Source organism: Rhinoderma darwinii, chromosome 9 (assembly GCF_050947455.1).
Source record: "Rhinoderma darwinii isolate aRhiDar2 chromosome 9, aRhiDar2.hap1, whole genome shotgun sequence".
NCBI classification, from domain to species: Eukaryota; Metazoa; Chordata; class Amphibia; order Anura; family Rhinodermatidae; genus Rhinoderma; species Rhinoderma darwinii.
The window spans coordinates 83303545-83316293 of NC_134695.1; positions in this window are offsets into that span (position 1 = coordinate 83303545).

Sequence of the window (12749 nt, forward strand, 5' to 3'; positions counted from 1 at the left end):
CAGCAGTGGGGCCAGGAATCCAAAAGAATTACAAGCACTGAGGGAGGGCACAGGGCAGGTAATAAAGGGCAGGGGGCGGAGCTAACTCCGAGAGACCAGGCCGCGATAGGCTCTCCCACTCCTGAGCCTGCCACCCTGGTTGGTGGGAGATGGTGTCAGTCGAGCAGGTCTGGCCTCAGGTGTGGATTGATTAATCCCAGGAGTATAGCTAGATGAAGTACCTGGCAGATCCCTAACATGCAGTAACTCTTTCAGCACCCTCGACAGTGAATGCCGAACACAATATACAGCAACCTGTTAAAAAAAAAAGAAAAAGTTCGTACTTACCGAGAACTTCCCGGCCGTTGCCTTGGTGACGCGTCCTTGGTGACGCGCCTCTCTTGACATCGGGCCCCACCTCACTGGATGACGCAGCAGTCCATGTGACCGCTGCAGCCTGTGCTTGGCCTGTGATTGGCTGGAGCTGTCACTTGGACTGAATTGTCATCCCGGGAGGTCAGACTGGAGGAAGAAGCCGGGAGTTATCGGTAAGTCAGAACTTTGTTTTTTTTTACAGGTTCATGTTTATTGGGATCGGTAGTCACTGTCCATGGTGCTGAAACAGTTTAACTCCTTCAGCACCCTGGACAGTGACTATCTCCGGACGTCGCGTACCGGAAATTTTTTTGCCGGGTTCGGTTCGATTGTCCGGGTTCGCTCATCTCAAAGACACTCCATTTGGATGTTTGGAAACAGAAAAGCACGTGGTGCTTTTCTGGTTACATTCATCCTTTTGACAGCTGGTGCGCTGTTTCAGTCGGTTCGCACGGAAGTGCTTCCGTGCGGCCTGCGTGGTTTTCACGCACCCATTGACTTCAATGGGTGCGTGATGCACGAAATACGCGGAGACATTGAACCTGTCGCGCTTTTTGCGCAGCTGACAAACGCTGCGCAAAAAGCACGGACTGTCTGTACTGCCTCATAGACTTGTATTGGTCTGTGCGTGGCGCGTGAAAACCACGCGGCCCGCACGGACCGAATACACGCTCGTGTGAATCCCCCCTAAAGATAGGGGTCCTGATTAATTAAATGTGCAGTTTCCTATTGTATCCACTAGATGGCGACAAATGACATGTAATGAGAGAACTGCAGCCCGGCACCTGTCCTGGGTGATTGCAGGGGTCAGTGATGTGATCGCTGATTATACCGACCACCTGTGTCTACGACATGTTCTGGTTTGGGAGGTTTTCCAGGCAATTAACCATCTGTATGTAGGAGGAACTACCGCGGTTGGTACACAATGAACAAGACACACCTTCTGCTTGGGTAACTTCTTTACGTACCTACTAGCACCGTCACGGGTCCTTGCGGAGCTACCCGCTACCTTTCCTGACAAACCCTCTCTCTCCTCAGTCGGTGGTCTGAACGGTGGACCCCCTAGGACGCAACTGAACTGGCGGGCTGACGCTACGAGGTACACGGCGTACAGCTAATAGTCCAACAAAGTCCCGTCAACCCGACCATTCCTTCTGTCTGCTCCTGCCCCAACAAGCTTCAAATATAACAGTTCTATGCAAGGTTACATGCGGTGCTTCATCAATAACAGTTCCATGCAGGGTTACATGCGGTGTTTTATCAATAACAGTTCCATGCAGGGTTACATGCGGTGTTTTAGCAATAACAGTTCCATGCAGGGTTACATGCGGTGTTTTATCAATAACAGTTCCATGCAGGGACCCTGGCACAATTACGGAGGTTGCGAGCAGGGTACTAGGCCTGATTCAGGCTACAACAGCCGCGGTAGTGTAAGGCTAGTCTTTCACGTACTGGGTAACCAGGGTAGGCGCGGACCGTACTACGCTTGGAGAGCCAGGTAGTACTGCGGCTAACGGGACTTTGGCTGGGGAGGCCTGAGGGTCCTAGTTAGGCTATGTGTGTGTGTGGCTGGTACCTGTAGTGGATGCTGATGCTCCACTCTTCTCTTGCTCAGGCAGTCCTCCGTTGGTGCACTCCTGTCGTTCTGTCCCACTGCAGGGAGGCACGTTCCTCCTCTCAATCTCCTCCTGCTGCCACACTGTCAACCCTCTTGTCTTCAGCTGCGACTCCAGCAGCCTCTACCGCTTCTCCTCTTTCTCTCTCACACTCGGCTCCTCTCTGCTCCTTTCTCCTTAACCCTTGTTCCTTCCCGTCCTTCTCCTTCTTCACCCACACCGCTCTGCTCCTCGTTCCTCTTCCTTTCGCGCCACTCTCTGCTCCGCCCCTCTTGGTTGCCGCGCTTCCCCTCCTCCTTCCAGTCTCGCCGCGCGAGAGAGTTCGGCCCAGGCGTCATGGCTGTCGGCAGTGCGGCCGTTGCCATGACGCCCAAGACGCTCCTTCATCCGGAGCTGCAGCCACTTCAGCCGCCCGTGTCCCTGTACTGTCCTCCGGAGAGAGGTAAGTAGGGACGCACCCTTACATGTAGACCTATGAAGTCAGAGACATGTCAATGCTGATGAGGAGCGGCTGTTATTTACATTTATTTATACAGCACCAGCAAATTCCGCAGATCTTCACACTACATCATAGTAGAGGGTGCAAATACAGACTAAATACAATACATACCAACATTTGTACATTCAAGGGGGAGGTGCAGCCATTATATATAATATATATATATATATATATATATATATATATATTTAAACGCCTCCAAACATTTGCCCTTTGATTTCAATAAGAAAAACGGCGATTCATTCCCACTGGGCGTTTTTTTGTTGTTTTTTTTAAGAAAAAGCACCCTGTAAAAAGAAGTGCATGTCACTTCTTAAGTAGTTTTTTAAACCGTTTTTCATTGTGTAAATAGAAAAACGGCTCCAAAAAATCAGCAAAAAACACATTAAAAAACGCTTGATGCATAAAAAACGGCTGTAAATCAGAGGCTGTTTTCCTTTGAAAATTTACGTATTTTACAGCCATTTTTAGTTTAGCGTGGGAACATAGCCTTAGAGTCACAGCAGATACAGGGTCTGTTCACACATTGCAGTTGAGGTGCAGTTAGAACCGCATTAAAAAAAAGTATCCAAAAAAACGCATGCAGTTTTATAGTGAGTTGTTTGTTTGCGCTGCGTTTTTTTAATGCAATTAAAGTAATTTGTAATCCGCGCCCACCATAAGGACAGAAAGTAGCAGAAATTCTGCTGCGGAAAAATCGCACCATTTCCTGCGTTTTTTACTGCAGAAAATGATGCGTATTTTGTGGCGTTTTTCACAATATTGGGGGATGGTGACATCTTCTCTGAAAAACGCAGCAGTTCTGTCCACTTTCTGCAGCAGGATTTGACACGCTGCAATACGAAAAATCCGCACCGCAGGAAAATTTCTACTCGGTAATTTTATGCAGCGTGTGGATGAGATTTGTTAAACCTCCCCCCTCTGCTGCTACTGTATTCTGCTGTGTATTTTCCGTCCGCAATCCCGCTATGTGTGGACGAGCCCTTAGTGTGCATGTTTTTCGGCGGCCGCTATGTCTCCTTACCCCATTGTGTGCAGTGGTGCCCGGAGCCGAAGAGGAGCCAGTAGCGAGAAGAGGTGAGTAATGGAGGGGTCTGAATTTTGGAGGCTGGGGTCTGGTCTGCATTTAGGGGGTTAGCCGGGCTTTTAAAAATTGTTGTCTGAGATGACGGTTGCGGGTGATTCCTACCTCTATATTCTCCTCACTGTGAGGTCCATTATATTGAGGACAATTTACAGGGAATATTTGGGAAAAATTAATATTCTGACAAACCCCGTCCCAACAAACCTCACAATGTCACAGCTAACGTGTCCCTAGAAGTGCTCCTACCTGTGATATCACCTTCACCCTGAGCACCGTTCCCTGATAAATGTGCCTCGTTGTATCTCCAGCATAAAGAAATGGCGTCTCACATTAATTATTCCGGCGTGCCCCGTGCCGGTGACCCACAAGATGCCCCGGGACATTGTCATTACGTATGACATCACTTGATTGACGTTGTTTTGTGTGTTCGTCCATGTGCTCAGCGGACGTTACTGCACCCGGGAGGTTCGCACCTTAGTGATGATGGCGGCGGCGTCATCATCTGATCTGTTCATGTAACGCGAGAATTCTTCACGGGAACTTCACCCTCCTTATCCTCCTTCCAGGTGTCGCCCGAGAATTGTAAAATATTTCAGTAATATTGTGTTAGGGTGAAACCAAACAAACCTGTTCTCTCAAACTCTTTTCACTTTTGCATTTTAAAGCTGCCCCAGACAATCAGATTAATTCCCAATATCCACAGTTTTAAACGTGCCCTGAAAACACATCTATTTAGACCGGCCTATAAGGCTGGGTTCACACGACCTATTTTCAGACGTAAACGAGGCGTATTATGCCCCGTTTTACGTCTGAAAATACGGCTCCAATACGTCGGCAAACATCTGCCCATTCACTTGAATGGGTTTGCCGACGTACTGTGCAGACGACCTGTAATTTACGCGTCGTCGTTTGACAGTTGTCAAACGACGACGCGTAAAATGACTGCCTCGTCAAAGAAGTGCAGGACACTTCTTTGACCGTAATTTGAGCCGTTTTTCATTGAATTCAATGAAGAACAGCTCAAATATACGGCCGTCAATGACGCCTCGCAAAATGCGAGGAGGAGCATTTACGTCTGAAACGACGGAGCGGTTTTCTCCTGAAAACAGTCTGTAATTTCAGACGTAAAAGCCACTTATCGTGTGCACATACCCTAACATTCCCTGATCTGACTCCTTTCCATGGCCCTCCTTTTAGATTAGTCATCAGAATAAGATTCCCTCACACTTCTTCTCTTCATGTCCGTCATACACGGATACTGGCTGGTGACCGGCTCATGCAGCTTTATGTTACCACTCCATGTGTATAAAAATGGCCGGACTATTGTACAGAACAAACACTGTTACACTTTGTGTCTCCCTTATTTCCTCATAGATTGTAAGCTCTTGCAAGCAGGGTCCTCATTCCTCTGGTTTGAATTGTAAATTTGTCACTATGTAATGTCTGATATTGTTTGTTTCATGTTCCCTCTAAATTGTAAAGTGCTGCGTAATATGTTGGCGATATATAAATAAAGATTATTATTATTATTATTATTATTATTATAGCTGCATCTGACACACTGTACACACTGAATGTAGATATAATACAATCCACCTGTACTGAAAAACTATGCTTATCATGTATCTAAGCCTTTCATGTGTAATACTGTCTGCTGAGCCGCAGTATCTAATCCTATAATGTGTGATACTGTCTGCTGAGTTGCATCTAAGCCTATTATGTGTGATACTGTCTGCTGAGCTGTGTATCTAATCCCATTGTGTGTGATACTGAAAAAACGTGGACATTTTTTTTTTGAAAAAACGGGGACCTGTGCTCCACTGCCGGAATGCGTTTGCTCACGGACCGTTATGATTTCCCTTTGGTGAAAGGAACAGGTCCCATCACGGAGCCGGGGCACGTTCTTTGCATCAAAGTAAAATCATAAGGGCCCGCTGTTCACATAGAGCTCGTCCCTCCTCCTCTTCCACAGCGGCGTGACAGCGTGTATGGAGGAGACGTCATGAAGGTGGCGGGAGGTTTGAATGCAGTGGAGGCGACAAGCAGCAGCGGCAGCAGCAGCAGAAGAAGAAGAAGACCTCTGACACAGTGAGTACAGAATGTAATGTCTGTGTCAGTATGTAATGTCTGTCTGTCAGGCTGCTGCTGCCCGGAGCCTCCTCTCATCACATCCCCCAAATAAAAAGCAGTGTTACCCATGTCACACTATACACTCTCAGCTCTGCTTCATGGTCTTGTATCGCTAGTAGCAGTTCTTACCTCTTATGTCCCGGGCTGTGTAAGCAGAGGGAGAAGACAGGTTTATTGTCCCGCAGCACAGGAGATAAGAGCCATCGCTGCTAGTTATACAATGTGGTGCTTCAGTGTCCGGAGGGTCATACAGACCTGAGTAAGACACTTGCTTTCTATGGGGGGGGGGGGGGTTGGATGACAATGGTGTCAGGGAGATGGTGGTGTAGTGGGTAGGAGATAATAATGGAGGGTGGATGACACTGAGGAGACATTCTACTAGGGGGATGATAACTGGGGGAGAAGAGGATATATGAAGGGAGGGGTAGAGGAAGGAGAGAGGATACCTGGGGGAGGGGGAGAGATCTTTAAGGCTATGTACACCTCTTTTTTTTTTTTTATACAAAAAAGTTTATTAGTGTGTGTCATAAAACTTTGTAAATACTTTTTCTTAAAAATAATTGTAACTTTTGGAGATACGGCTGCTTTGTATCCTGTATGCATAGCAGATGTATCGTGCGCTGAGACTGTCAGGGATCATTAGACTGTATATTGTATATTACACAAAGAGCTTGAATCTATGTAAGAAGATGGAGCCTGCATAAGGAACACGCCTATGGAGACACCGCCCCTGGAATGCAACAGGAGTGTACAGATGAACTTACAGCTGAATAGAGCCAATGGGGGTTAAGCACATCCCACCTTCCTACAGAGAAGATTTTTTTGTAATCTCTTTGTTCAATAAAAAGTTAGTTGTCCTTCCTTCTACCAATATTTCTGTCTGGTATATCTCTTCCACACATGCCCTCAGTTTCCAATTTACAGAGGTGGCTATTCGGTGTGAAATAACAGGGAAAAGGAAGTTACCCTGACAATTGGCACCCAAGCGTGGGGCCACACTCGAGGGGATCTCGGAAACCAGACAACCGACAATCACAGGGTGAAGCAGACGACCCGGGACTGCCCACTGAAGGAGCCTGATCACCTCCACAATAACACGGTAAGTCAGTTGATTTTATAAATCTTTGACTAATCTGTGTTAGTGGACGGTCTTGTGGGAATCTGTATAACCCTTGTCGATTGCCTAGATTAGGTCAGGCGACAGGATCGACATCCCCGCTGTTTGGTCACGAACCCGTAAGAAATTAGTCACGCCCGACTAACCATCCTCTGGGTAAATAGGGACTAGATAGAAAATATAACCTGTTTTATACAGGGGCACGATAAGACGTGTGATAAGTCGTGGGTAATATTTCGGCCAGACCTAGAGAGTTGCAGACTGAAAGATTTTGATATTTCGGCCAGACCTAGAGAGTTGCAGACTGAAATGTTGTTATATGTTGGCCAGACTACGGTGAAATCGGTCACCAGAGAGTTGCAGACCAAACATTGTTATATAGATTACGTGAAGGATATAGAAGGTTAGAATGGATGGTTTACGGTCCATATTCAAATCATCAGGATCTCCCCCGTACCCGGACGATCCTATTCGTATGATTTGGTGAAGGGAAGGGAAACAGTATGTGAGTAAAACGAAGAAATTGATGGATGTGTGTGAGATGCATAGGGGAGGGCGGCTACAAGCCGGAGACTGGGCAAAAGGTATTCAGAGAGAACAAAGGGAAGTTGGAAATAAGAAAGGCATTGTATTATGTTATATGTATTATAAACCACAGGACCAGCCACCGCCCTATAATGGCGGCAGTCCCTCATGTTGGGTGTGTCCTCATTGTGGGCAGCAAAACCCCCCTCACAGCTGAGCAATGTGTTTCCTGTGGGAGAGGTTGCCCCCCACCCCCTGATGAGGTCACGCCCGGCCCAACCAAATCAGTATGAAATGATAGCCTTGTTAATTTTTTCATTTCCCTCAGTAAAGCGTTGACAGTAACACATGCTGCAGTGTTTTCTTCTATTCTAGATTCCGTCCCAGGGGTGCAGGATTCTGTGCACTGGTGAAAAGTCACGTCATCATAATATAGAGATAGTGGCTGACAGATTGGACACAGTTACAGATTATGTGTTTGATGTTTTGATCGTAGATAATTCCTATACAATAGTGTGATGAATTATTGCAGATACGTACGTTATCTTGAGTTGTTGTACAGATGTGTGACTCTTGGAGGTTCATTGTACGGGAGAATTTTTTGCCGGCTTTGAAATTGTTAAGATTGTGAGAACAGAAGCTGTGAGGAGTGAGTGCGTGACCCCCTCCTGTAGAATTTGATGTAACGTGTACAGTGTGAAGTCTGAGAAGCAGACTGGTATAAGCTTGTATATAGAGCATGGGCTGGTGAGATAAGGGATTACAATATTGCACTGATTTTAGATCTATATTGTATGCTCTTATTTTCAACAGCAGTAATGTCTAAAAACAATTCTTAGTGTTTTGTGTATGGGGTTAAAATCAGTTTCTTTTTTCTGTGTAAAGGAAAGTTTCTTATCTTTGCGCATGCGCTGTTGTCCGTAACTTCACCAAGCGAGGAAAATATTACAGACTGCTGGATTTATCTGCAAAACGATAAAAGTTACGCTGCATATTTATGTGTTATGATGTGATAAAATTTAATGTTGGAATGTTTTGATGTTAATTCAAATAATTAAAATACAGATATTGTGAGACACGGGGTCTTGAAAATGTATGTGCCCCCATTGTTCCCTATTTTTATATACAGTTTATTGGTTTGCAGTAATTAATATTACCAGATATATTATTTTCTGTTTTATTGAATAACTAATTACAATTGTTTTTTTACACATGAAGCGCGTGCTATAGTGCTGCCTAAATGTTATTTTGGAAAATGTGAGATGTTTTACAGGTAAATGATTGCAAGTCATTTTAAAGATACAAAGTATTTTTGTCAGGAGAAAGTCATTTTTGTTCCAGGCTGTTGTGTACTACAGGGGGTTAAACTTGTGCCCCCCAGATAGAGTGCCCGACTTTATTATGTTTTCGCAGAGTCCAAAAACGGGGGAATGGTGAAGAGACTGATCAGGTACAATTTTGGTTTCTTTTGAATTCATGAATTTGGTTCCAGGAGATCTACAAAATGTGTATGAGACCCCATTGAGTAATCCAGATTAAATGTATATGACAGTAACCTAAATGTTGAGGTTTTTTCTGTGTAGATCCTTCCAGAAAAGTAAATATGGCACTGGGTATGCTGTGCTGTAGTCTCCACCCAATATGAGGTATTGTGTAAGAGACCATCCCCCTCCATCAAATTTACACAAGAGGCCGAGGTCACTCACAGATGAGTCTTTGCAGCTTTAGTAGGGAAGGAGGTGAAAATTATCTGAACATTGTTAATTTTATGTAAAGATTTTAGTAATTTTTATTTGTTTTTGTATTAATCAAGTATTTGCAGAACCTGATAAAAGTGAGATTCTCCGTGTTCTGGATTATCAGATGTGTGGAGAAGTGTATAATATTTGTTTTTATTTTATAGGATGAAGACGCCACCCCTTTGAAATGTTCTATCTATATCTGACATGGGTTTTAATGTAAATTTGTAATGTAGAAATACTTCATCATACACAGCATGTACAAGACAGGATACGAGGCACAAGGTAAATTATCCAGAAACCACTCTCACCTTCTTGTTTATCTCAAGGAGTGGAGCTGGAGGTGCTCGCTGAGGCTGTAACCTGGCTGAAGGTAAGCAGACTGACATTTACACTGACTCTAGGTACGCTTTTGGCATCGCCCACAATTATGGGTCCATTGGTAGTAGAAACTTTATTGGATCATCGGGTAAGCCAATTGACAGAGCAAGAGAAGACAGAACTGACAACAAGGGTATGTGCAGCCAGGTGTCAGTAAATTGGCTTGTCCCTGGATACAATAATGCCACCACTAGGTTTGTAGCAGCCGGCATGATGTGCGCACAGCGTGACATAGGTAAAACAGCAAAGGTACCTGTGAAAAGTTCAGCCCGGCCAGATTACCCGTCCCAGCGACTGCAGAACATACAACTACCCGAGGTAGAAGTGTATGACAATGTGCTCGTGTGTGTAGACCTGTTCTCAGGGTGGTCTGAAGCCCGGCCGGTATCTTCCCCACTGCAGACGTTGTGTGTAGTAACAGGGGAACAGTGCTTATCCCAAGTATTGACCTGGTGTTTATACAATGATAAGATGTCCGCAGTTCTCCAGATGTTGTTCCAAAGTTAGTTTGTTTAATAACGATATTCAAAAAGTGTTGTGGGAATATTAAATACTGAGGTTAAGTTTTATGTAAAGTTCTGGACTAGCCTTAGCATTGGACTATTGGAGGCATGCGTCAGTATTATGTTTGTGTAAATGATAACTTCTCAGTGCAAGTAGATTCCCATTCGAAAATATTTTTGTTGTGAAAGGAAAATTTTAGAGCAGAGAATTCTGTGCAGTGTATATGTGTATGTATATATATATATATATATATATATATATATATATATATATATATATATATATATATATAAAGAGAAGAAGAATCAGTTTGTATCTATCAGGTTTAGTTAATGCCCAGTGTGAACGTTTAACATAAATATGTAATTGTTAATGTTTTTCTTCAATTGAATTATCTGATTAAGATCAATTACTGATTATGCGATGGAAAGATTGTTCTCCACAGGAAGTCTCCAAGTGGGAGCGAAAGGCGAGAGAACCAGATTCTAACAGAATGTGGACGGATAAAGGAAGGTAAACCGGTAGCACCCAAGGCACTCTTGATGGCACTTGCATTGATGGTGTATGACCTCACATATGCCCCAAGACTGCAAGGATCGATTTGGTAAGATCTAATTGGCATGTCCCAGGCTTTACAGCTGATGCTGCTAAATTCTGTTAGAGCTGTTTGATTTGCCTACAGAACAGTCCTGGCAGACCGGTGCCAACTTTATCATACCCGCCTCCCACAAAGAGAAGAGACCTTGAGAGGCCTTCCCAGGTAAAACAAACCGGGGTAGGGGGGAGAAAAATTGGTTTGAGACACTTGTCAGATAAAACGTATGGTATCTGTGTATATTTCTGTGAATAGGAGCGGTCCAGGTAATCCGCTGAGAATAATGTATAAATTCTGCTGAAAAGAGTAACGCCAAGTGCAAATACAATGTACCCAGTAAATACACATCTTCTAGGTGCCCTGTCTAGTAGAACAGAGAAGTTTTTCTTATATAAAGGTGTTTGTTTGATGTAGTTTAACCCCTTCCCGACATTTGCCGTAAATATACGTCATCGAAAGCCTGTGCTTCCCGCAAAATGTCGTATATTTACGGCAAATGTTTGGCACCGGCTCAGAAGCTGAGTCGGTGCCATAATCGCCGGATCTCAGCTGTATCTGACAGCTGACATACGGCTGTAATGGCGGGGAAAGAAATTAGCTTCGATCCTCGCCATTAACCCCTTAAGTGCTGCGCTCAAACGCGATCGCTGCACTTAAGGTGTTTGCAGCTCATCGGAACCCCAGCAATGAAATTGCCGGGGTTCCGGTGGCTGCAATGGCAACCGGAGGCCTAATACTGGCCTCCCGGTCTGCCTAGCACCGAAGCCGGTCAAGATCCTCCCGGTGGCGGAGCCTGATCGGCTTCCATAGCTGCCGGCAAGATGGCGCCGGGTCAGGAGCTGATCCGGCGCCATCAGCGGTGGAAGTCAGCTGTACTGTACAGCTGACATCCACCTGTAACGGCAGGAACCGGAGCTAGCTCCGATCCCTGCCATTAACCCCTTCGATGCAGCAATCAAAAGCGATTGCTGCATCGTAGCGGTTACTAGCAGATCGACAGGCAATCAGGACTGGCGACTGCTGTTATGGCAACAGGAGACACAATGGTCTCCTGCTCTGCCATTACGGAAGCCGATTTAGGCCCCGCCGGGAGGCGAAGCCTAATCGGCTTGCTGTCAGTGAATGACTGACAGATCTAATACATTGCACTACATAGGTAGTGCAATGTATTAGAAAAAAAAAATCTGACCGTTGGACCTTCAAGTCCCCTAGCGGGACTTGAGAAAAAGTGTAAAAAAGTGCAAAAAATAAAAGTTTGAAAACAATAAAAGTTTCAAGTAATCAAATAAAACACAATCCCCCTTTTACTCTTATCAAGTCCTTTATTATTGAAAAATAATAATAAACCATATGTATTTGGTATCGCCACGACCGTAACGAGGTATCAAAATATTATATTATTTATTGCACGCGGTGAACAGCGTAAAAAAAAAACGTAAAAAACTTTACCAGAGTTTCTGTTTTTTGGTCACTTTGCCCTACAAATATTAGAATAAAAAGTGATCAAAAAGTCGCACGTATCCAAAAATGGTACCTATAAAAACTATAGCTCGTCCCTCAAAAAACAAGCCCTCATACACCTCCGTCGACAAAAAAATTAAAAAGTTATGGTTCTCACAACTTGGCGACAGAAAAAATACATTCTTTTTACAAAAGTAATTTTATTGTGCAAAAAGTTGTAAAACATAAAAAGTTCTATAAATTAGGTATCACCGGAATCGTACTGACCCACAGAATAAAGTTAACATGTAATTTATAACGCATGGTGAACGCTGTATAAAAAACCCCGAAAAAAGCTGTGCCAGAATTGCGTTTTTTTGTTTACCTGGCATCCCAAAAAATAGGATAAAAGGTGATCATAAAGTCGCATGTACCCCAAAATGGTACCAATAATAACTACAGCTCGTCCCGCAACAAACCAGCCCTCATACCGCTACGTCTATGAAAAATAGAATTAGTTATGGCTCCAATAAGTCAGGAAATAAAAAAATATGCAGTTGTGCCCGAGGGGAACATTTCTTCTGTTTCAAGAGGCGATTTATCAAGGACCTAAAATTAGGGAACCAGGAAGGGGAGAGCCCAAACATATCCGCTGGAAGCGACGGTGCCCGTATTACACCAGGACAACACTTTCCCAGCAAAATTCCCCAAACTACAAAGGTGCGGAGTGTGGACCAAAAGGGGGATAAGAAATGACACCATTTA